General features: G+C 41.2%; 1 long non-coding RNA gene across 8 annotated transcripts in view; it reads right to left on the reverse strand.

Moving 5' to 3' along the window:
* The window catches only part of LOC125112663 (uncharacterized), a 413,145-nt gene that overhangs the window by 258,087 nt on the left and 131,728 nt on the right, over window positions 1-23,330 (reverse strand). For all 8 annotated transcript variants that reach the window (XR_007131218.1, XR_007131217.1, XR_007131212.1 and 5 more), the window contains exon 4: window positions 13,271-13,352. This is a non-coding gene — a long non-coding RNA (uncharacterized LOC125112663). The remainder of the gene's footprint in view (window positions 1-13,270; window positions 13,353-23,330) is intronic.

The following is a 23,330-nucleotide window of genomic DNA, read 5'->3' on the forward strand; positions in this document are numbered from 1 at the left end:
CGGGGAGCCCTGGACTGCGGGGTGCTGCTGCTGAGCTCAGGATGTGAAGTGAGGTGTGTACGTACTGGGGGAGGTGCAGGTGGAAGGAAGGGAAGCTCAAACAGACCCAACTCGGTCGCTTTGGCTTACGTCTCTGAAAATAAAACTATCACCAGACTTCCCTTCCTTAACCTAATTCCCATTTCCATACCTCTCTATTAGTCAATTCATTTGGGCAATTTTCCTGAGATAGCTCATCCTGACCAGGAGAGAGAGCTTTTTTCTCTAATTTATTTATTTACTTTTTGCTTTTTTTTTTTTTAGGGTCTCACCCGTGGCATATGGAAATTCCCAGGCTAGGGGTCGAATTGGAGCTATAGCCACTGACCTACACCACAGCCACAGCAACGCAGATCTGAGATGTGTCTGCGACCTACACCATAGCTCACGGCAACATCGGATCCTTGACCCATGGAGCAAAGCCAGGGATCGAACCCGCATCCTTGTGGAAACTCGTTGGGTTCGTTTCTACTGCAACACAACAGGAACGCCTGCTGTATTTATCTATTCCCCCTTTTAATCGTTCTGCACTGGCTATCACCTGTCCTGGTGACTTGCCCATAGAGATCAAGTAAGTATGTGTGGAATAAATTCATTTCTTGGGCACCTGGGTATTTTTCTGACCTTCTTCCTCACTTCACATCAGTTAGAAGCTACGTGAAATTCAACTTTTAAAAAAAACATTCCTTGTAGTAAAAAATATCGCCGTGTCCTAGTGAGCCTCATTTTTCTTTTTTCCTATGGAGGGAGATTTACTCCCACTTCTCTCCCTCTCAGGCATGTATATGTATAGGTACATAGATAAATAGAGCGATGATATTAACTGCACTGTGATCCGTGAGACCACGCTCACTGCACAGCTCATCACGGAATAAGAGTGAAGAACCTTATCCAACACGAGACAGGATACAATGTCTTTCTCTTGGAAGGGCTACCTTTAGGGTTCTCTGCCAGTTTCCCAGGACTACAGTGGCAAAGCACCCCACATCCCATGACTTAAAACCACAGAAATTTATTTTCTCACAGTTCTGGAGCTGAGAAGTCCAACATCCAGGCCTCAGATGGCCCTCGCTCTCTCTCCAGCGGCTCTAGGGGCGGTCGGCCCCATTCCTTGCTCTGAGCTCTTGGTATCTTGGCTTGAGGTTGCAGGGCTCTGCGCTCCGCGTCTAGGGAGATGGCCGTCTCCCCGTGTCTCCACAGTGCCCTCCTTAGGTGCCTGCCTGTCTCTGTGGCTCCTCCTCTTCTTATAAGGTATCGATCATTTTAGATTAAGGGCCCAACGTCTTCCAAAGTGGCCTCATCTCAACACATTCCACCTGCACTTGCTCCATTTCCAGAGGTTCCAGGAAAGACATGCATTTTAAAGGGGCCTCTAATCAACCCAGGACAGCTTCCCTATGAGGCAGCAGCCAGAAATCAAAACTGCCTTTCTCTGTTGCTTTGAGGGAACACATGCAAATAACTCAGTTAACCTGAAGAGTTTCCAGGCATAGGTTCTGATGGAAAGAGCTGGGTGATGAGGGCTGAGCTTTCTGGCCAAATATCAGGACTCTTTTTTTACACATTACTTCTACCCAAGGCCTCTTCAGTCAGGTATACAGTGTTGATGCACTCAAGCCCTATGACACTGGGTTTCACAATCCCTTATCCTCAGGTCTAGACTCCATAAAGAACAGAAAACTCAATTTTTTTTTTTCTAAATTTAGTACCAGTTACCCACTGGCAGCAAAATCCGACCTGAATTAACATAGGCCTCTTTATAATGTGAATATTTACATGTTTCACTGCAAAAATATTGTTTTATATTAAGGGGTGCTGTACAGACACCCCCTAATGCTGGGAGGCTTACATTATATAATCTGTATGCTCCCTATTACCTTTTTAAATTCTGAAAAAAAAAAAATCCTAAATATGAATTCCAAAATACATCTGGCTCCAAGGATTGTGGAAAAGAAAATAAGTCCTATTCTTTCAATTAGTTTTAATCCAATCAAGTAGAAAAGCTGCCACCATAAGCTTTGAGTTCTTCTAGTTCAGTGGTTCTCAGACCTGCGGGCATATAGTAGTCACCTGAGGGGTTTGAAAAACTCCTACTGCCTGGATTTTGCCTCAAACCGATTTAATAAGGATCACTGATGGCAGGACCTAGGTATCATTATTTTGGAAACACCCTAATCCCTGCCAATGTCAAGTTTAAGAACAACTGTCTGTAGGTCCATCCACGTCGTGGCAAATGGCCTCACTTCATTCTTTGTTATGGCGAATAGTCCACTGTATACCTGCACCACGTCTTCTATCCACTCTGCCGTCAAAGGACATTGAGATTGCTTCCATGTCTTGGCTATTCTAAATAATGCTGCTGAAGCTAATACATCATTGTGAGTCAACTATACTCCAATAAAAGTTAAAAAAAAAAAAAAAAAAAAGAATGACCGTCTGGCGACGTCTGGTCCTAACCCCGTCATTCCCACAGTCCTCTCTGGCTGAGCCAATCAGAAGTCCCTCGCAGCCTCTCCCATGCCCAGATCCTGACAGCACCCCCTTACCACGAGGCACGAACAGTTGCACACAACAACGGGAAATGGTAAAAACAAAAAGAATTCACATGTTATGATTGCTTCGTGTCCCCCGGAAATGCTATGTCCTAACCCTGAGAACCTCAGACGGTGACCTTGCTTGGAGATAAGGTCATTGCAAGCGTTGTTAGTTTAGATGAGGACATCCCAGATGGGGGGGCCTTTAATGCAATTTGACAAACCTTCTAAGAAGAGTAGAAGGAAGACACGCAGAGAGGAGAGTGCCATGAGAAGAGACAGACACACCTGGGCTAGACAGCCGAATGACAACAGAGGAAGATCTTGGAATGATACATCTAGAAGCCAACGATGTCTGGCAAACGCCAGAAGCTAGAAAGAAGCAAAGGAGGAGGAGCCTACAGATTTCAGAGGGAGCGTGGCCTGGCCAATATCTTGATTTCAAACTTCTGGGTTCCAAAACTATGAGAAAAAAATGTCTGTTGTCTTGGGCCATCCAGTTTGTGGTACCTGGTTCTATAGATGCAGGAAACAGGTGCACCACACATGTGGGAATGAAGCCCTGGACTGTGCTGAATGCTCCCAGAGCTCTCGAGATCTGCCATAAGCAGCATTGCACCTAGAGGTAAACTGAAGGGGACAGCGGGTCCCCTGACTGAGGGCTTGATACCTTCCCGGAAAATCACCTACACTAGTTCATTTAATCCCAAACAACCCTTGGAGGTAAACACGCTTTTCATCCTCAGTTTAGAAATGAGAAAGCTGACGCTTCCATAGATGAAGGAGTTTGGCCAATGTGCTCTAACAATGAGAAGAAGGGCCAGGATTTAAACTCGGTTGTACCTAAGCCTGGAGCACCTGCTCTCAACGTCAACTTAGGAGAAGGAGAGTCTTGGTGACCCAGAGAGCTCATCCAGGCCACTCTCTTTAAGAGTGAGAGGCTTCGTTCAGCCCACTACGCTGCAAGAGTGGGAGTCAGGGCTCTGCTGTGACAAACACAGGAGTTTGGCATCCAGCTCTTGCAGCTGCCAAAAAGAATTAAAGCAAGTGAATGAAAGCGAAGGAGAGGCAACAACAGAAGTGCCAGCACCGGCAGCAGCAGGAGGGAGGGCCCAATTACTACCGCGTGAAGTGTGAGGACAACGAAAGTTGGTGATGGTTCAAGGTTCTGTTGAAATTCCAGCGCAGTGGGCTTGCATAACCAGGGAACATGGAAATTAAAGTATTACTGATGCTCACACTGTTTATTTCAGGACTTCATTCTCCGTCTCGCTTTGCCTCAACAAGTCTCAAGTCAGTCATGCACTAACCACCACAGAGAAAGGAAAAAAGGAGGGGTGTGTATGTGTGTGTGTGTACATTAAAAACGTCCATAAATTAGAAATAGGGAAAAACTACACAAAGTATACTGTAACCGTCCTCGTTTGCTTCTGGCTATGCCCATGCATGTGACACGAACCGAAGCAAAATGCAACCACGAGAAGGTCCCAATGACTCTAAGACACCTTCCCGGCAATCGCTTTCTGAATTCACCCACCAAAGCACTGATAACTTCTGAATCCTTGACAATCACAGTCCCTAGAGATACTGCGCCTTCCCTGTGTCCCAGACGCAGACACAGTTAATGCCCGTAAGAGCCTTCCAAAGAAAGCACAGTTATCACTATTTTGGAGAGGAAGACGTGGAGCTTACAGAGCTGGAATCGCTGGCACCAGGTAGTAATGCCGCTCCAGGTGAAACGGGGGCCGACTGTCTGACTCCAAGTCCCTGCCCGGCGTCCTCCCTCCGCACTCCGCCCTCTAGTGGACACTATCCGCACTGCCTTGTTCAACCCACCTCCCCCGCGGCCCTTAGAGTGCTGTCACGTGCTGCCTTTGGGCTGATGACTCAGTGCACAGCTTTATTTTTCTTAGACCAAAGACTTTAAGTTATCAAATCACAAAAGGCAACTCCGGCACATACGTGATTACAATGCCTTCTCTCCGTGTGTTGTACTTGCGGCAAACAGTGGCTTGTCCCACAGCCTTTTCAGAGCCCACCTTTCAACTGAGGCTCTTGTTGCGCTTTCCTAACAGAACCCACCAGCCAACGTGTAGCTTGAAAAAAAAATTGTATCTGCATACCAAGATTTGATTTCATCTGGTTCCCTAAACAGACGGACAGGGCAAAGACAACCGCTGCCCACCCTGCCTTCGCCACCACAGAATAAGACGGTGCAACAGGGCAGGTCGCTGGGAGAAGGGAAGGCATAGATTTTTTTTAAAAAAGACTTCAAAGTTCAAAGCCAGCACAAGAGATGCCCTTAAGTAACAGGACCATTGTTTTAAAAGAGGGGGGATTTTGTTGAGTTTTACAAAAACGAAAAAACTGAGAAAGTTGATTGGAAAACGTGAACATACAAATTTCGGAGTTCACTCCGCATAAACGACCTCTGCAGAAAATTCTGCTTCACTGGTCCTACCTGCTGACGATGGACAACGATGGTTAGAGACAGCAGTTCCGGGTCAGAGACAGAACTCCACGTTCACGACATCCTGCTGCGTGTTTCTTATCCCTGAAAACACTAAAAACGCTGCTTTGCCATCCCTTGAAGGTGGGTGAAGGCAGAGGGTGGGTTCTGGCCATAAATTGTGAATAGAAGTGATGAGGTCACAGAGAGGAAATTCAGTTCTCTCTTGCCCTCCCGAGTGAGCCAGGAGGTCTGCTGTGGAGATGGGAGACATAACATCGCCTGCATTGTTGTGCCCTGGGAATGCGTTCCAGGAAAGTCACCTGAATGTCCGACAAAGCTCATGAGAGAGAGGAAGACAATTCGCCAGAAAAACCTTTGGGGCCTGGTGTTCCCCTTGCAGAAAGGATCTTAGGCAGGACCTTCCTGTCTGAAATAAGTCACACTTTGGAATTAAAGTGTGACTGCTGCCCCCGGTGGGTACCGCAGGACACCGGTCTCCAACTCACTTTGTCTCAACACGTCTGGAGCCAGTCAGGCACTTACCGCCGTATTTATACGGGAACTTGGGCCATTTTTTCTCGGGTCTTTGGTCTTTGTTGTATTTCATCAACTACTTCAGGTTATTTTACTCTTGTATTCAGTATTTCCTTCTTTCGACCACTTCGGCATTTGCATTATTTTTTGTCCGGCTTCCTAAGGTGGAGAGGGCTTAAGGACTCCTGGGGTCCTTAATATCAGACCCTTCTTTTTCAATACAAGCACTTAATGTTCCATGTGTACTTGGAAAAAAGTACCTTCTCCAGCTGTTGGACAGACTCTTTTGTGAATACCAGTTAGGTCAAGGTGGCTGATGATGAGGTTCTTTGAACCTTTCTGGATCTGCAGTATCTTTTTTTCTTAAGTTGTTCTATTGATGGCTTAGAGAAGGGTATTGAGAACCTTTCACTGTAATGGTGGATTTTTCTATTTCTCCCTTTAATTCTGTCAAGTTTTATTCTATGTATTTTGAAGATCTGTTATGAGGTGGACGTATATGTCTTCTTGATATATTGGCCCTTTTATCATTATGAAATATCCCTCTGTCTCTGGGAATTTCTTATCCTGACGTATTTGTTGATGTTGATAGAGTCACTCTAGCCTTATTTGCTTTCAACTTATCTGTGCTTTACATTTTAAAGAACCTATCTTATAAACAGAATGCAGCTGGGTCTTTTAAAAAAATCTAACATGACAATGCTTTTTAACTGGAGTGCCTGCATCATCTACACTTAATATCAGTTTTGAGACAGCTGGACTTCGGTCTACCATTTTGCTATTTGTGTTCTGCCTATCCTCTCAATATTTATTCTCAGTTCCTCCTTTTCTACATTCTTCTAGATTAAATGAATATTTTTAGAATTCAATTTTAATTTATCCATTGTATTTTATCGGTATCTTTTCAACATGAAGTTTTAGTTTTTAAAAGATTACAATATAAATTCTTGACTTTTCAGAATCTTAGTATTAATATTGTATTACTTCCCATAACATGTAGGAGGTTTGCAATTATAGATGCGCATTTATCACTTTCTTTGTCCTTTACACTAAATTTGTCCATGTATTATATCCATATACACTGCAGAACTCCACAATAAATTATAATTTTTACTTTAAAAATTGTATGTATTTTTTTAAGTAAGAGGAAAACATCTGTTAAATTTGACTTTGTATTTCTGATGCCCAGGGCTCTTCTTTTCTTCCTAAAGACTCGGGTTCCCTTCTGGCATCATTTTTTTTTTTTTTTCCCATCCTGAAGAATTCCGTTTCGCACTTTTTATAATGTAGGTCTGCCGGCAAAAAATTCTCTGAATTTCATTTTATCTGAAAATGTTTTTGTTTTGATTTCACTCTTTTTTTTTTTCAGCTTTCTGGAGGCATAATACATTCCTGAAGCATATTTTTACTTGATTTAAAGTTCTGTATTGAGAGGTTTTTTTCGATGCAGCTCTTAGAACTATTGTTCCACTCTTGTCTGGCCTTCACTGTGACTTTTGAGAAGTCACAAGCAATTTTAATCAAATTGTAGTTCCCCGCATGCATTGTGGTTTTCTCCCCTCTGTCTGCTTTCAAGATTTTTCTCTTGACCTTTGCTTTTAGCAGTTCGACTTTGATACGTATAGTTGATTTTCTTTGCATATATGTCTTTCTCATTCACATTTTTTAAGATTTTTATTTTTCCATTATAGTTGATTTACAATGTTTTGTCAATTTCTGCTGTGCAGCAAAGTGACCTGGTTATCTATATATCTATATCTATACACACACACATTCTTTATATATACATATCTATATACATATATGCTCATTCTTTTTCTCACATTATCCTTCATCCACAGAACTTTTTGAATCTTAATGAATTTTTAAAAATTTTTATTAGTTAATTTCAGTAACTGTTTCCTAAATTTTTTTCTACTATCATCTCCTCTTTTTATGGGGTTCCCATTACATACATGTTAGGCCTTTCAAAATTGTCCCACTGTGCCCTAAGCCTTAGCTTATTCTTTGAAAAAAAAAAAAAAAGTTGTTCTTTTTTCCTCAGTTTAAGCCCATCCAGTGATTTTTTTTTTTAATTCCAGATATTTTATTTTTCAGTTCTAGAAGTGACACTGATTTGTTTACATGGTTTATAGTTCTTTGTTAGGATTTTATTCTTTTTCACTAGTTGTGGACGTAGTTTCTTTATATTTTTTGGTAAGTTGTAATAGCTGTTTTCAAATCCTTGCCGGCTAATTTAAAATTTAAACTTTCTTTCTGGAGATGGTGAACTTTTTTATTAGGGCAATTCTGGATTATGTTATTTCCTTCAAAGAGCATTACTCATTTTGTAGCAGAAAGTTAAATCGGCAGGAACTCAAACTGCAAATTCTCTCTCCCCTGTACTGGACACAGCAAACTCCCACCTCCATTCTTTTAGCCTTTGCTACATTGTTTGAAGTTTGGCTCTTGAAACCAGCAGTCTGATGATTTTCTATCTCCCTTTTGGCTCTACAGAGCTTGTACACTGGAGACTTCGGCCTGGGAGTATTTAAAATCTTAGAAGCTCACCCAGTGTTCTTTTCTCCTAGGTGTTGACGCCTCTCCAGTTTTTTTCTAGTTTTCCATTTTCACAGGTCTTCAGGAATAAGTTGACTTTTGCCCAATGTTTACAAGTATTACCTACCCCAGGGTTAGAACAATAGGAGCTACTTGGCAATTACAAGAAGTAACTGCCCCCCCCGCACCCGCACCCCGTGAGTGAGGAATAAGCCTTGGGTTACCCACCAGTATTTGGAAGTGACTGGTACTGCAGCGTGATTTAGGCTATATGTGTAATATGAAGTACCAACTGCAGTATTATTTTCATTTTTAAATAATTCAGTTTGTTTTGGAAGCAGAGCTTCTTGAGTTTTTACATAAGATGCTTAAAAACATAATGTCATTTTTATTGGCTTTCATAAATTTGCCGTGGGACATAGATCTTACAAAATAAAATGTGTTAGTCATGGTACTTTTCAGAAAAGTAACCCTGGCAAAGTGCAATATATTATTTTATTCATTGCGGACTTTCTTAAAATTTGTACTATACCTTCCCGCCCGTTAAAATCCCCTTGAGACATCCTAAATATTTTTTTCTCACAGTTTTTTTTTTCTAGACAGTTTGCATTTCCCCACTGCATACTTTTAAAATGTACAACTTTTCACCAAACCAGCTAATTCTTTGTTTAAGTATTTTGTTTCATTATAGAATTATGCTGGTCTTCGTTCCCTCCTTCCGGTCACAGGAGCCTGGACTGATAAAGCTAATTTTATTTCAAACAATCCAAGAGAATTATAACAGTAGCTAGACAGCTTTGGCTTTGAGTTTTTATTTAAGATTCACTGATAAATTATCAAACCCCTACTATTTACAAATACATCATTCTACTCCAATAATTGATGTGTGAGGGGAGGGCTACCTGTGGTTCAGCATATTCACTGTTAGTAAACAAAACACACAATTTCTAGGAAAATACATAGTACTGTACAACTTCACACATTGGGATCATATTTTAACTCATAAAAAAATTCTCAAGACCAGTTGGGGATGTAGGTAATTGCCCAGACTCTCTTTTGACTTCAAGCATCTCAGTTCTCCATTCTTAAATATCTTCCTATCATTTAAAGATAAACAGAGAAGTTTTGCTCCCATTTATCGCCTTTTTCCATTCTTTCATTTACTCTATGTCCTTTTTACTTCTCTACCCTGTGGTCTCACCTTTTCTGGCTGGTTGTCAGTTCTGCTCCCAAAGGCTCCCTACTACAATGGCATGGGTTATTACAGGTTTTCGTTTTTGTTTTTTAAATAGGAAAAGAGTAGAAAAGAAAAGAAACCCATTCTGCCCCGATGAGAACATTTTTTGTATGTATGGGGTCAGTGAGAACATTTCTTCACACCGCCTCGATTAAATATTCAACTGGTATTATGCAAGAGAGTCTGCAGTCTTTTCATATTCTCACCTGGTATGTGTTCCAACCTGATAGAGGAAGGAAGAAGGAGAAAAAACGAAAGCATTGTGACACATACACCAAGTGTTGCAACAGATCCAGAGGAGCAACAGTGAATGAAAACTCAGCCTAATGGGAAGTCAAGCATAGATACAAGTAATTCTAACATAATGTCGAATAGATCAGAGCAGGATTTACAATGTAATCAATACTGGGAAAGGTAAGAGCCCTTGCTACTTTGCCTGGAGGGTTTCAGAAAGTTTTCAAAACAAGGATGTGAACTGAACTGAAATGAATCACACCTTTAGCCCTTAGTATTAGCAATTCTTTCTGCCTGCAGCATCTTTTCCTCAACTCTTCCTGTGCACGGCTGACAACTATGCTTCAGGTACTGCCTAAGTGTTACTCAGTTACAAGAGTCCTCAACATCACACCTTCTGCGATGATAAACTGTCATTCTCTATCACAACTGGCTCCCTCTTCGTCTTCTTCTGAGTTAATCACCTTCTTCACTGATGATGCATTTAATCACCTTTTGCATTCAATCATTCACTGTCTGTCTCATCAATGTGAATGTAAGCTCCATGAGGGCAGGAATCTGCATGTCAGTCACTACCGTATTCTTGGTGCCTAGCCTTATGTCTAACACACAGAGGGTGTTGAATAAATATGTATTATCCATCAGATTGTGAACCTGTAAAGAGAATCCAGTTGTAATCCTTCTGTCATTTCTTTTTTGTATGCTCCCTCACACATGATAGGAGATACTCAACAAATTCTTTGTGCATAAATAAATACACAAACTGTTCTTTATTCTTCCTTTCTTTATGCACCACTTTCATTGGAAGGAAGATAAAAGAAATTCTAGGCTGGAATATTTTTTTTTCCTTTATCAGAAAGTTTAAGGGAAAAATAAGTCGTGCTACTCCAACTTGAGCAAAAACTGTTCGACAATCTCACAGGAAGAAAAACAACAACCATCTTTGAGACCCTGTTCTGTGTTTGATTGAGGATAACACAGTGTCAGGAGGAAATATTCAAGAATGTGACCACTAAATAAAACCCTGTTGAAAGTGTTTTGATTTTAATCCTTGGATGTATCTTGGTAAGTCAGCAGTTTACAAGGGACCAGAGATGACATTTCCTCCCTGCCAATGTTTGGTTCATTCCCTTTGCCTCAAATGTGGCAAACATCTTGAATTTATGCCTTGATGTCTCAATTTTAAGATGACTTCACAAGGCCCTTCAAGTGACAAGTCTACGAGGTGAAGATGAGTTAGAGCCAATGGAAGTACTAACTTCAAAGATTAAGTACTGTCTGATTTTAAAGCCTATACTTGGCCATAATAAACTTTTTTTTTAGTTGTACACCTTACTAGGACTTTTTAAAGTCTAGTACACATTTGCTGTCATAATAATCTTGGAGTCCTTGACCAGAGTTAAAGAAGCAGCTATAAAAGTCAACTGAATGATAATTAAACATCTGGCCAGAGCCTTTGTTCTTGAGTTAATTCAAAATGAACAAAATATTGAGTACCTACTACGGGCACAGCCAGAATCAGTTAGATATCACTGATGTGTCATTGTATGCAGTCTAGTGGGAGATGCTGACATCAAGACAGGCAACTACAGTTCCACGTGGTGAAGGCTAGACCAGGACATGCATGTGGCACCATGACAGTTTTCAGGAGGGACACCTAATCCACACGTAATCAGGAAGAGCATTCCACAGCTGCCTGTCAAATGCTATAAAAGATATTTTGATCCGGGTTTATTTTTTCCACAATACTCTGTATCTTCAGAATAGCCTTTCTTCAAGCATTACCATCACATTCTTATTTACTGAATTTTATCCTTAGACGACTCAGCCCTGGTTGCATCCATCTGTCCTATGTCTAACTTAAATTAGTGCTCACATAACAAATCTATCTCTGGTCCCCAGGTTAGGAGAGTTCTCTGCTGTTAAAAATACACATTTAAGGCTAGCTTTGTCCTTCGGGAACTAATCTTCAGTGTATAAAAACCAAGATTGCTTTCCTTTCCATCTCCAGAGTAATTATTATAGCAAGTATCTGGTGCTTCAACATTTTTGAATTGAAGGGATTTTGAATTTATGACATGAACCAAATGATAGAGAAAAATAACTGAATTTTGTAAAGCTTAGGTAAGTACACGAGAAAAGCTGACATCGAATCAAGATGATACCAAATTCTTTTTTGTGTTCTGGCCATGCCTTTGGCATGCAGAAATTCCCGGGCTAGAGATCGAACCCGAATGACAGCAGTGACAATGCTGGACCCTTAACCCGCTAGGCCACCAGAGAACTCCAGATACCAAGTTCAAAGGTGGCAGATCTGGAGCACTCACTCTCTCCCAGCAACAGGGGAAATTAGAACACACTGTATGTGTTGGCTTTGATGTTTTTCACAAAGTTTTTGACAGTTTCTTGAGACTTGGGATCGAGTCTTTGAATGTGACCACTAACAAAACTGTGGTACAGGATGCATGCAGGTTCAAGCAACAGTGTCAAATAAATGGTTGGTTGAACAGTTAATTAAAAGTGCTGACCATTATGCAAATTAGATAGCTCCTTGAAGACAGCTAACTCTGTGGACAGTTTGTTCTCTCTACTTTGCTTCCAAAGCTCCTAAGTCACTGAATACGTTTCTACTGAATGAGGGAGTATGATCACTCACATCTAGGTGGTGCAGAAATGTCTCTGCAGACCACACTGTATCAACAGGGTGAGTATCCTGCAAATATCTTAAAGATGCCTCCGGTGGCAAGAAGTACCCAGAGAGGCTACTTCATTCCACTTGTCACGTCTTGCTTGAAGAAGGACCCGAGCCTGCTTCCCCTGATATTCCCTTTGCTTATCCACTCTGGTGGTGAGACTTGAACTTCGGTAACACCAGTGGAGAGTTTTTCTTGCGTGAGCAGAAGAATAAGGAATAGGGTTTTTTTTTTCAGCCTCTCACCAAGAAACATAGTTTACTTATTTAGGATGGAATTTTATTTGCACATCAAGGCCTATCCAGCCAGGATGAGAGCCATGTGAGAAAGAAAGAAAAAAAAAAAATCCCAACCATCACAACACTGGCAAAAAAACACATTTTCACAGGTTAGCAATGAAGCAAAACATTTTTCATTCTTGCCTCAAATTTTTGGCAGAGCCAAGGGACAATTTTCTCAAATAGAAGGGAAGAGCAAAGAGGCGCAGGGCAATATGTAAGCAGAGTGATCATAAACACGGAAAAAGGATGAATATTCTCGATGCTGCTCCAAGGCCTGATTTTTCTGAGGAGTCCTTCACAGGGTTTCTTGCTTGCTTGCTTCCCATGTCTGTTTCTTTCTGTCCTTTTATTGAAAGGCATATTTTCCTATCCATTAAGATTTATAGTTTTCTGCCAACTACTTCTCTGGAACAAGTTTCCCTTTAATTTAACAATGCACATATTAGACTGTAATGTACCCATAAAAACTTCTTCTCCAATAGTGCTCACAAAATGCATTTCTTTAGGGCTCAAGACAAACAGAAATACAGTACATACAATGTGGAACCACGCATGGTTCCCACTTATTTTTTAGGCGAGTGTGTTGGTACCACTGTTGTTTCACCAGAAGGTCAAGTTCAATCAATTAAGCATCCCCAGGTTGGGACAACCGTATCACCTAATGGTTTTTGAGAAAACCAGAATGGTCACTGACATCCCTGGCTCCCTGGATCTTCCGTATGGCTTACCCGTTAGCTGAGCTCCAAGAAGCATCCATCTTCATTTTCTCATTACTGTCCCCATGGACTCGGTGGCATTCACCATAGCATTCTGAAAAAAATGAAGGTTTACAAAAAGGGATTTAAAAAGAGAGAAAATTTCTTAATCATGCTTTCATAACTGTTGGTGAACAGTTGGTTTAAATTTCCAAATAACTCTTTTCAAAAGGATAGTATCAAAACACATGCAAAAAATCAAAGTCTAAATAAAGCACAATAAATTATTTCACTGCTAAGGTATTAGATTTCAAAGAGAGAAAAGAGTACACATAAGGATATTAGAGTGGACTATATTGGATCTTTGGGAATTGCTGTCAGATATTGATGAAAACAGAGAGACTGTAGGAGATCAGATAAAAGAGAGAAATGATTACATTTGGAAGAACAATGCGGGATACGTGGCCAACAGAGATTTCAAATGTAAGCTAATAGCAACCCACGAAAGAACAAAGTTGGAGTGAGGCCCACATCTTTAACCACATTTACAATCATTCGGCATCTGTAAAAATTTTTTTACATAGCATTTTTCCTCATTTCGAAATTTGCAAAATACATATTTAATAGGTTTAGCATGCCAGTCAGTAATTTTGTCCACAGGCAGTGAAAATAATTTTTTTTTTTTTTAATGAGCTGGGTTTTGATGCCGTTGCCTTTTCAGCTCTGCCCCAGCCAGCTGTAATCATGGCTGATTCACGGCCTCGAGATGCTGTAAACAATGTGTTCTGTACATTTCAGCATCCACACGGCCCAGAACACCCGGCGTCTCGTACTTTCATCTTCTTTCTCCCAGGTTTCACACCCTAGCCACCTGGAACAGACAGAGTGCAGTTTCAGACTGCATCTTGTGCTTCCTACCTTACCAACAACCACCAAAGAGTAAACTATATATACACACACATACACACACACACACATCTATATACACACACATATATATACATATGAAAGATTTTCCCAAAACAGCTTCTCCTATCTGATAAGAATATTAACTGTTGCATTTATCATGATCACAGATGATGCCAACTGAAACAAAACCTGAGAGAATGATCATTGAAAAGCCGGCTGGCACAGTAACTGGGAAGCTGAGGAGCTGGGTTGGCCAGTTCTGCAAAGGCAGGGTTGTCAAGTGTACCTGGTACTGAAAGCCCCCTTTTCGATGATCTCATTATATTAAGACAACTGGAAGTGGTCACAGCATGAGTGGCTGTCTGGTTCATTTCAGTTCTGGAGATGTTACTTCATCACAGGTTGCAAGCTTTCCCAATCGCCCCCAGCTGCATATTCCATCCTTTCTTCCGATCCCTAGGTGTCTGTATTTGTACCAAGTGAACGATTGAAAAGAAAAATGACAGTAGATGCCAAAGGCTTGTTACAAGGGCATCCTAAACCAATTAATTAACAGCATAGATCCTACTCCTCCTACAGCGTAGGATCACTTACAACAGAGATTTGCTTCCAGTTGGAGCATCAGCATCTCAATTATGGGGTACAAGCACTTCAATTAATAGTTTTTGGATTGGAATCCTTTCCTGTCTTTGTGAAAAAAAAAAAAGAAATGCAAACCTCTCAAAACTACCCAAATTTCACCTTCAGTTATAAACCCTAAACTGATTTGATATCAAAACTTTGTTTGGTGTTGCATAAACAGAGGTTTGGAAAGCTTTTCCACTCAGTTCATTTCGTCTGCCATCTGTAACAATCCATATTTATGTGCTTCTATATTCCAGAGGTTTGTAATTGAATACTGTGACTTGCAGTCAAATTATAAAAAGAATTATGCACATCTGGTATAATATAGAGATATTTAGTGGAGATAGTTGAGGAAGGGGGTTTATTTTCTGAATATGCTTTCTCAGATATAGAATCTTCCCAATTTCACTGGAAGTAGAAAACATAGCTAAGGGTAGTACAGCATTATTAGAGAATTTAAATCTGTTGGTACTTTTCAGTAATATCCTTGGGACAGATTTTTGAATTTGTTTCAATCTTGATTACAGTCTACACAATGAACAAAAAATATTTCTACACAATGGCAAATCCTAACTGCAAATAATAATTGTTTTGGTTTAGGAAGGGAAAGAAAAAAAAAAAGGGGGGTTTTCAGGGAAGTCTTCCCCTTCCTAATTTGAAAAAAAAAAAAAAGTACAGAAGAATTAGTGTCTTCCTCATGAGAAGTTACACGTTCATCTGAGATGATTTAGGTGGCATGAATGATAAGGATATGGGTAAAACAGCTTTTAGGTAAAATGCCCTGCAATTCTATAAAGAATGGATGTCGTGGCTCTTTAGGTGTTTTTCTCCCCCAGGGTCTCTCATCACACACCTGTCTCTAGGAATATAACAATCTAGTGTTGTTTCGAAGTGAGGGTGTTCTGGGCTGAGACATCCTGGGTCTGGATTCTCAACCAATTCCTTACTCACCTGTAGCAAGTTACTCAATCTTCCTTAGCCTCAGTTTCCTTATCTACAAAATAGCCACCATACTTCCCCCATCAGAAAATTGCTGTGACATTGAGACAATGTGCATCAAGTGCTTCTCTCACTGCCAAGTATACAGTAATTGCACTATATTTAATATTAAGTTGGCAATGATTTTATAATAAGAGAGTGATTACCTGCTGCTCAGCAGTCTGGCTGAGGAAAACTATAAGCCTTGTAAAAGGTGGGACCCCTTTTTCCCCCTAGACAAGACCCTCTGCCTTCCAGGGTTTGGTTACTACTCATGACCTCTTCCTTCACGAGGTCAATATGAAGTTAGTTCCAACTTCTCTCCTCCTAGACTCACACACTCGTCAGTGGTCTAAGCTCTCCATACATTAATGGGCAGAGGGACTTTTTCTCCCATAGTTTTACTTTGTTTTCACTCTACCCTAATGACCACTCCTCAAACCCAAGTTTATTATCGTGGAACTATTATTGTTGTAAATCAAATTCCAAAGAAAAACAGTATCAGTAGATTTCTTTTCACTTAATGTATTATCAAATAATATAAAACACAGATCTAACAAAACACATGTCCTCAGTCTGTGAAGAAATGACCGTAGGTTGACCTGCAAATATGGTTTCATATCACTGACTCCTCTAAGAAAAAGAAACAAAATAAGAACAGAGTGTCTCTGCTGATTACTCCTGAAGAACCTCCCTCATGTGATGGAGATGTGTTCAGCTCTAAGAACCCATGTTCAAATGGGTGTTGTTTAGTTGGTTTCTTATTATTAAATTACCTGTTTTTATTCACTATAAGGGTGTGACAGATGAAAACACTGAGCTTTCCAAAGCTCAGAGGTATCAGTTATCTAGTGCTAGATAAAAAACAACCCCCAAACTTAGCAAATTACAGGAGTGACCATTTTCTTTGCACACTACTCAGGGTTCCAGCCATCTGGGCTGGGCTCAGCCAGGCAGTTCTTCTGCTTCTGTTACCTAGAGTCATGTATGAAGCTGCAGTCAGTGACCACGTCAGGGTGTTAAGGGCTAAGTCAGTCTCACTGACATCTCTGGAGATGGGTGGTAACAGTCGAGGACTGGTCTCCACCAGGATAGTCTGGGCTCGTGGGTAGGTTCCCAAGTATAAGAAGAGAAGTTGCAAGACCTCCTGAGGCTTGAGTTCACACACCATCACTTCTGTTGATCAAGGCAAGTGATGTGGCATGCCTACACAGGGAGGAATTACACCTGCCACCTTGCCGATATTCTACTATGCCACATAAGCCTTTGTAAAAATAAAGTAAGCCATGTTTAATTTCTGCTCATCTTCCCGATTTTCTTAGCGGACACTTTTTCTTATGATACAGTATGTGCCAGGAGCTAGGGTACAGAAACAGAGCTCTTGCTCTAAGTGATTTTATCTCTGCCAGAGAAGAGAGTTTAGGGGACTTCCTGGAGAGCTCAATGACCACGTGATGTGATTAGCTGCCTTTGGCTAAACTGCCGGACCTGGCCAAGCACTACAAAGATGTGTGCCATTGAGACAGACTGAGAAAAGGCACAGGTGTTTATAAAGCCAACCTCATGACTTCGTGACCACGAAGAACAGAATCCAGCACATCATTATTTTTTTCTTCTGAGACTGGGTGAGTTCCATTGTCATCACACTTAAATGACAGCCCAGGTTTTGGATCCCCATTTGAAGCAGATTAGGATAGAAGTTAAGGACCTGCCTATGACTATATACATGTATATAAAGTATTCACATTCCAACTGCAAATAAAACAGAGGCTATACTCTAATCTAACTCATACGATTATATTGTGGGATACAGGAAAGAAAATGTGAAGTGTGTAAAAATCTTCGTCTTCACATATGACAGTATTATTTTACAGCTAGTGAAGAAAAAGGACCCTCTTTGAGAACTGTTTAGAGAAAGATCTAGAATTTAAACTTACTTAAGTGTCCACAGTTTCTCTCCTTTACCTCCTGCCTTTCAAGGATCTTGGGAAAAACAAACACAATTAATAGAAGAAGGTTGTAGATGAGTATACTGGTTTAAATTGGGAATCAACTTTCTTGTCTTGAAGCTTTTTTTTATTTGATGCAACAACAACAAAAAAACACCGTGTGTCTATTTGCTGCCGATGGTAGGTAATGCTTCTTAATTTTCTTTCTTCCTTATAGAAACCCTGCTTTCTTGTAATGAATGTTTAAAAATGTCTTACTCTCCAAGGGGTACTGGGCATGGGGTAATAGAAAAAAAGAACATCCACTTGACATACCCTAAATTCATTCCAGGGTCAAAATCTGCCAACCCAGAAACAGAAACTAAAATTCATGACATAAGGAGGAAGGTCATATTTCTGTTTCCAGTAAAGATATGCCAGGAGCTTTGTATTCAGGGCCAAATTTCCAATTTAAGAAATTAGTTTTCATCTATTCCAAAGTTGTGATGCTGTACCAATAATAAAAACATCTCTCTTCACTTTGGACACTACCAACCAAGGCCAGAAAATTCTTGCAGCTGACAATGCCTGACTCTGGGTTGTGATTGTTGGACTTTAGCTGGTTATGTCATTACTTGAGCATTATTTAAATATGTTTCTCCTTTTAATTCAATTTCCTGTTTTGTTTTCTCAAAACCATAAATTGTCTCTTAAGAAATTTTACAAAATGCATATTGTTCTCCCGTGAGACCCGTTCTATTCCTCAGCTGGGCAATGCCTGCCAAGTGACATTTTTTTTTTAAAGTTTTTCCTTTATTGGTTTTGCATAATGGTTGCAACAGTTTTCAAGTAATGAAAAAAGAATGAAGAATGTATGTCCTTTCCAGCACATGGCCACAATGTTAATGTTAAAACAAAACAAAACAAAACAAAACCCCACCCTCAAAGTGGTCTTGGATACCCAGCCACTCTCTTCCCAGCTCCCTCATTTGGACTGAAGATGTTTCCTATCTTTTCTCTTCTTGTTCAAAATAAACTATTTATTTTCAAAGGAAGCCTGTCATGTAGGACATCTGTGGTCATGTTCTTGTGGTCTGGATTGGACTCTAGCTCCCACCACCAACTAGCGCAGAATCCACGGGGGACGTGACTTAGTTTTTCCGAGCCTATATTGTCTCATCTGTGAAGGGGGAGTAATGGCACTTATTTCACTGGATTGTTTTGCAGATTAAAGATAAGGCATGTGAGAGTGCCTCTCACACAGTGTGAGCTGAAGCTAGATGTGAACCTGTTGTCTGTTTTAGGGATAAAAGGACCATTTTCTGCTCTCAAGGTCCATCGGGTGGTTGGAGTGGGAGAAAAACATGGGAGGGGGGGCGTGATGAAAGGCAAAAGCAGGCGGAGTAAGACACTGATAGACAGAGACCAGATCCCACCCTGCTGGATGCCAGAACAGGGTAATGCAAGTGCAAGAAACAGGGTCTTATCTCAGTTTTGTATCTACAACAGCACATAACAGGCACTAATGGTCATCTGCTGAATTTTTCACTCTTCACGTATGTGACCTAAACAGAAAACGCACAGCGACCTAAACAGAAATCCATGAACCAAAGTTTTGTGGGGCAAATCTGGCTCACTGTCTATTTTTGTAAACAAAGTTTTATTGGGATCGAGCCATGCCAATTTATTTAAGTATTGTTTATTTTGCCTTTGGGCTATAGTGAAGAGTTAAGCCTCTGTGGCAGAAGCTCTTATGGACCACAAAGCCAAAAACAGTTGCCATCTGGCCCTGGTCCTACACAGAAATTCTGCCAAACTTTGGCCTATGGAATCGAGTTACCCACCCACCCCTGCCTGAACAGAGGTCTCCTGAAGAACCCCTAAGTCAGGGTCAGCTGTGGGTTTTTTTGTGGATTTTGTTTAATGTAATTGCTTCCTTTTCCCATAGGAATTATTGACTTACTGCTTTTTTAAAGGAGAACCTGATTTTATAACATAAAGAAAGAAAAAGAAAAGGAAAGGAAAGTACCTATGGTAGGCAGAGACACATCACTATCTGCAATCAGCATCTTGAAAAGATGAAGGGTACCGATATGCAGAGGATGGACCAGGACCCCAGCCCGGCTCCTCCAAGCCGTCTGTCAGTATAAGGGCAGCTCTAGGGTCACCACAGGGGAAGAAACAAACAGCACTGATCTCGGTTTCATTGCCAGCCTTTCCCTGGGTCCCTGCATGTCTACTCTGAACTCATGGGCAAAATTACCACTTGGAGACACTGGACAAGGCTGTGACAAAAGACACAGGTTCATGGCAACCTGACTGGCAGATGAGATCCCACTTCCATTATTCATTCCACACCAGGGCTAACGCTTGCACTTGGCAGAATACTGTGTAAGGTGTGCCCCACATTCTCCATGGGCCCGTGCCGCGTGCTAGATTACACTGCGCAGCTGTGGCTGGCTGACCAAGGAGGAGCTAAAGCATCAGTAATTGACGTGGGGTCTTGTCCTCTCTAAATGGCAACTACTCATACTGTACTTACTGTACAGAAGAGGCCGTGCTGTCATGGCTCTTTGACGATTTCTGCAAAATCCATTTGGATCCATTTATTCAACTACCATCAACCAGCACTGGGCGGGGGGGGGGGTGCGGGCAGGGCAGACAGGGGGCAAGGGAGAAATCATTCCCAGGAGCAAAGAAACCACTGTCCTTCAAACAATATCTTTGCTTATTCATTTTAAGTAGAAGGCCACACAGACACAGCAAAGCAGCAGGCTCATGAAAGGAGATTTAAGGTCCATTCTGGCTAAAGGGTCCTCCCTGATGTTCAATCCTAGAAGCGGTACTCGTCAATCTTGGAGAATTTCCAAACCTTCCATGCCCAAGAGAATTTCTCATGTTGAAAGATTGCAGGATGGGACCCCATAACAATCCCCAGGAAGTTCAGGCTGAAATTACACTCAGGCCAAGGCTGTGTGGTGTGCGTCTCTGTAATTGTTGGGTCTCTTCCAGAAGGCTCTCAACACATGGGACTCCGATGAAGTTCAGCATGCGGAAAGGGCTGAAGCCTGAAGTCGGAGTGTTTGTAATGGAAACACAGCAGTGACCCCGTGATCCGGGTCTGTATCTGTGCCGCCATAAATTGCATTTCTCTAAACAGAGCAGCAGAAGTGCCCGTGATGGGTGGGGGCAGGGAGGTTCTGTTAAAGGCTCCCTCAGGTAGGGAGGTCGCAGGGCCTCCTCCTAATAAGAAAACCATGCATTTCAAGAGGGCTTTATAGTTTGCAAAAGTACTTTCACATTTAAGGTTCTAAGAACAGGCCTCTGAAGTGGGTAAGGCAAGCATTCTTTTCCTCCCTTTATACATGAAGCAACGGAAAGAGAGAAATCAAAGGTCTTTCTCACGGTACAGAGTCAGCCAGATTCAGACATCATGTCCTCTGATACTGAGGTCAATATTCTTCTACTAAATTATCCTCTGATCTCTATCTCTGTGTGACTGTCTCAACTAGCACAGATACTCAAACACAACACCTTTCCAAGAAGTGAATCTGATGCAAACCCTCTCAAAGACAACCAACCTGAGGACGAGGGGAACACGGGCCAATCAATGATTATCTCGATATAAAGGCCTTGAGCACAGAAAGCTTATGAAATATAATCGCGTGCAACGACAAGTTTGGAAGAGTCCCTTCTACCTTGCGTGAGGATGACTTCATCCTTACCGAGGCGTAGGGAACGGAACTAATCAGGCACTGCTAACCAGTAGTTCCGCCGTAGACATCAGCCAGGGTTCAAGGACCTGTGCGTTACCTAAGAGGACCTGCAGACAGCCATGAACACGCTGAAGAGCAGGGGAAGGTTAGGACCAAAAGGGAGGCCCAGGGGGAGGTCCCCTTGGTCAGAGGCACCGGCGTGGCTCTCATCATCTGGGTGCACAAAAGCCCACTGAGTCCTACCATGATCAAGCAAGAAAGCCCTTGAGCTGGCTCACCATGACTGAGTTCATCGAACGCGCAGTGCCTTCCACGGCCAGATCCCCCGCCAAGTGCCCAGGTGGCCTGGGCCCCGCAGTTCTCTTTTGTGTCTGGCCCACCTGACTCCATGTTTTTTTTCTGTCCCATCAACAAATCCATAGATAAGAATTAGGAGATTGGAGGATGGACAGTATCGTGTTTCCACAAGGACTTACCAAGTGTTTGGACTACATGGTTCTGAAAAACAAAGTCTAGTACATCACAAACCAAAGATAGATGGTAGCAATCAGGCCTCAAGGAAATTCATGCTAAATGAAGGGAACTCAGCAGACAGACCCTGGGCACCAGGTTAGTCGGTTTTTTCCATCAGTCTTAGGAGCGTCCTCTCCCCAGATACTTGTATAAATACAGTGCTCTAGGCATATCCCTTAGAGAGTGAGCATATGATATTTTTATTGCCTTTCTTCCTGTACTTTAAAATATGAATAGAGCTGTATTTCACATAGTGCTGATTAAAAATAGACTTTTTCAGTCTACCAATATAAAAGCTTATCAAAAATTGTTTTGATATAGGTGAAATAAAACAAAAGTTATACTACATTAACCATAAACTTCTTTTTTTAAAAAAATTATGTGCTTGAAGAAGAGGAGGACCCAAGTGGCATAGCTTGTTTCTTTGAAATGATAATTTAATTCATTCGAAGCATCAGCCTTCTATTTCGGAAGATGTATAGATGGCTAACAGGGACATGAAAAGATACTCAACACCAATAATTATTAGCGAAATGCAAATCCAAACGACAGTGAGGAATCACCTCACACCAGTCATAATGGACATCATCAAAAGGTTTACTAATAATAAGCGCTGGAGACAGTGCGGATAAAAAGAAACCCTCCTACGCTGTTGGTGGGAATGTAAACTGGTGCCGCCACTATGGAGGACAGTATGGAGGTTCCTTAAAAAAGTAGAAATAGAGTCATCATATGATCCAGCAATCCCACTCCTGGGCATATATCCAGAAAAGAAGAAAACCCTAATTAGAAAAGACACATGCACCCCAATGTTCACAGCAGCAATATTTACAATAGCTAAAACCTGGAAGCAACCTATGTGTCCATTAACAGAGGAAAGGATTTAAGAACATGTGGTACATGAATGTATATATTTATGTGTGACTGGATCACCTTGCTGTACAGTAGAAAATTGACACCTTGCTGTACAGTAGCAAATCAGCTATAGTGGAAAAAAATAAAACAATCATTAAAATTAAAAAAGAAGAAGTGGTACACATATACAATGGAATATTACTCAGCCATTAAAAAGGAAATAATGCCATTTGTAGCAACATGGATGGACCTAGAGATTAACATACTAAGTGAAGTGAGTCAGAGAAAGACAAATATTATATGATGTCACTTATATGTGGAATCTAAAACAGTTGTACAAATGAACTTATCTGAGAAACAGACTCACAGACCTAAAAAAATAATCTTATGGCTACCAAAGGCAGAGGGGGATAGGGATAAATTAGGAGTTTGGGATTAACAGAGACATACTACTCTACACAAAACAGATAATTAACAACAGCACCGGGACCTATATTCTGTATCTTACCTAATAATCTAAAATGGAGGCGATTCTGAAAAAGTTACGTGTGTGTGTGTGTGTGTGTATAT

This window comes from Phacochoerus africanus, chromosome 12 (assembly GCF_016906955.1).
Source record: "Phacochoerus africanus isolate WHEZ1 chromosome 12, ROS_Pafr_v1, whole genome shotgun sequence".
Lineage (NCBI taxonomy): Eukaryota > Metazoa > Chordata > Mammalia > Artiodactyla > Suidae > Phacochoerus > Phacochoerus africanus.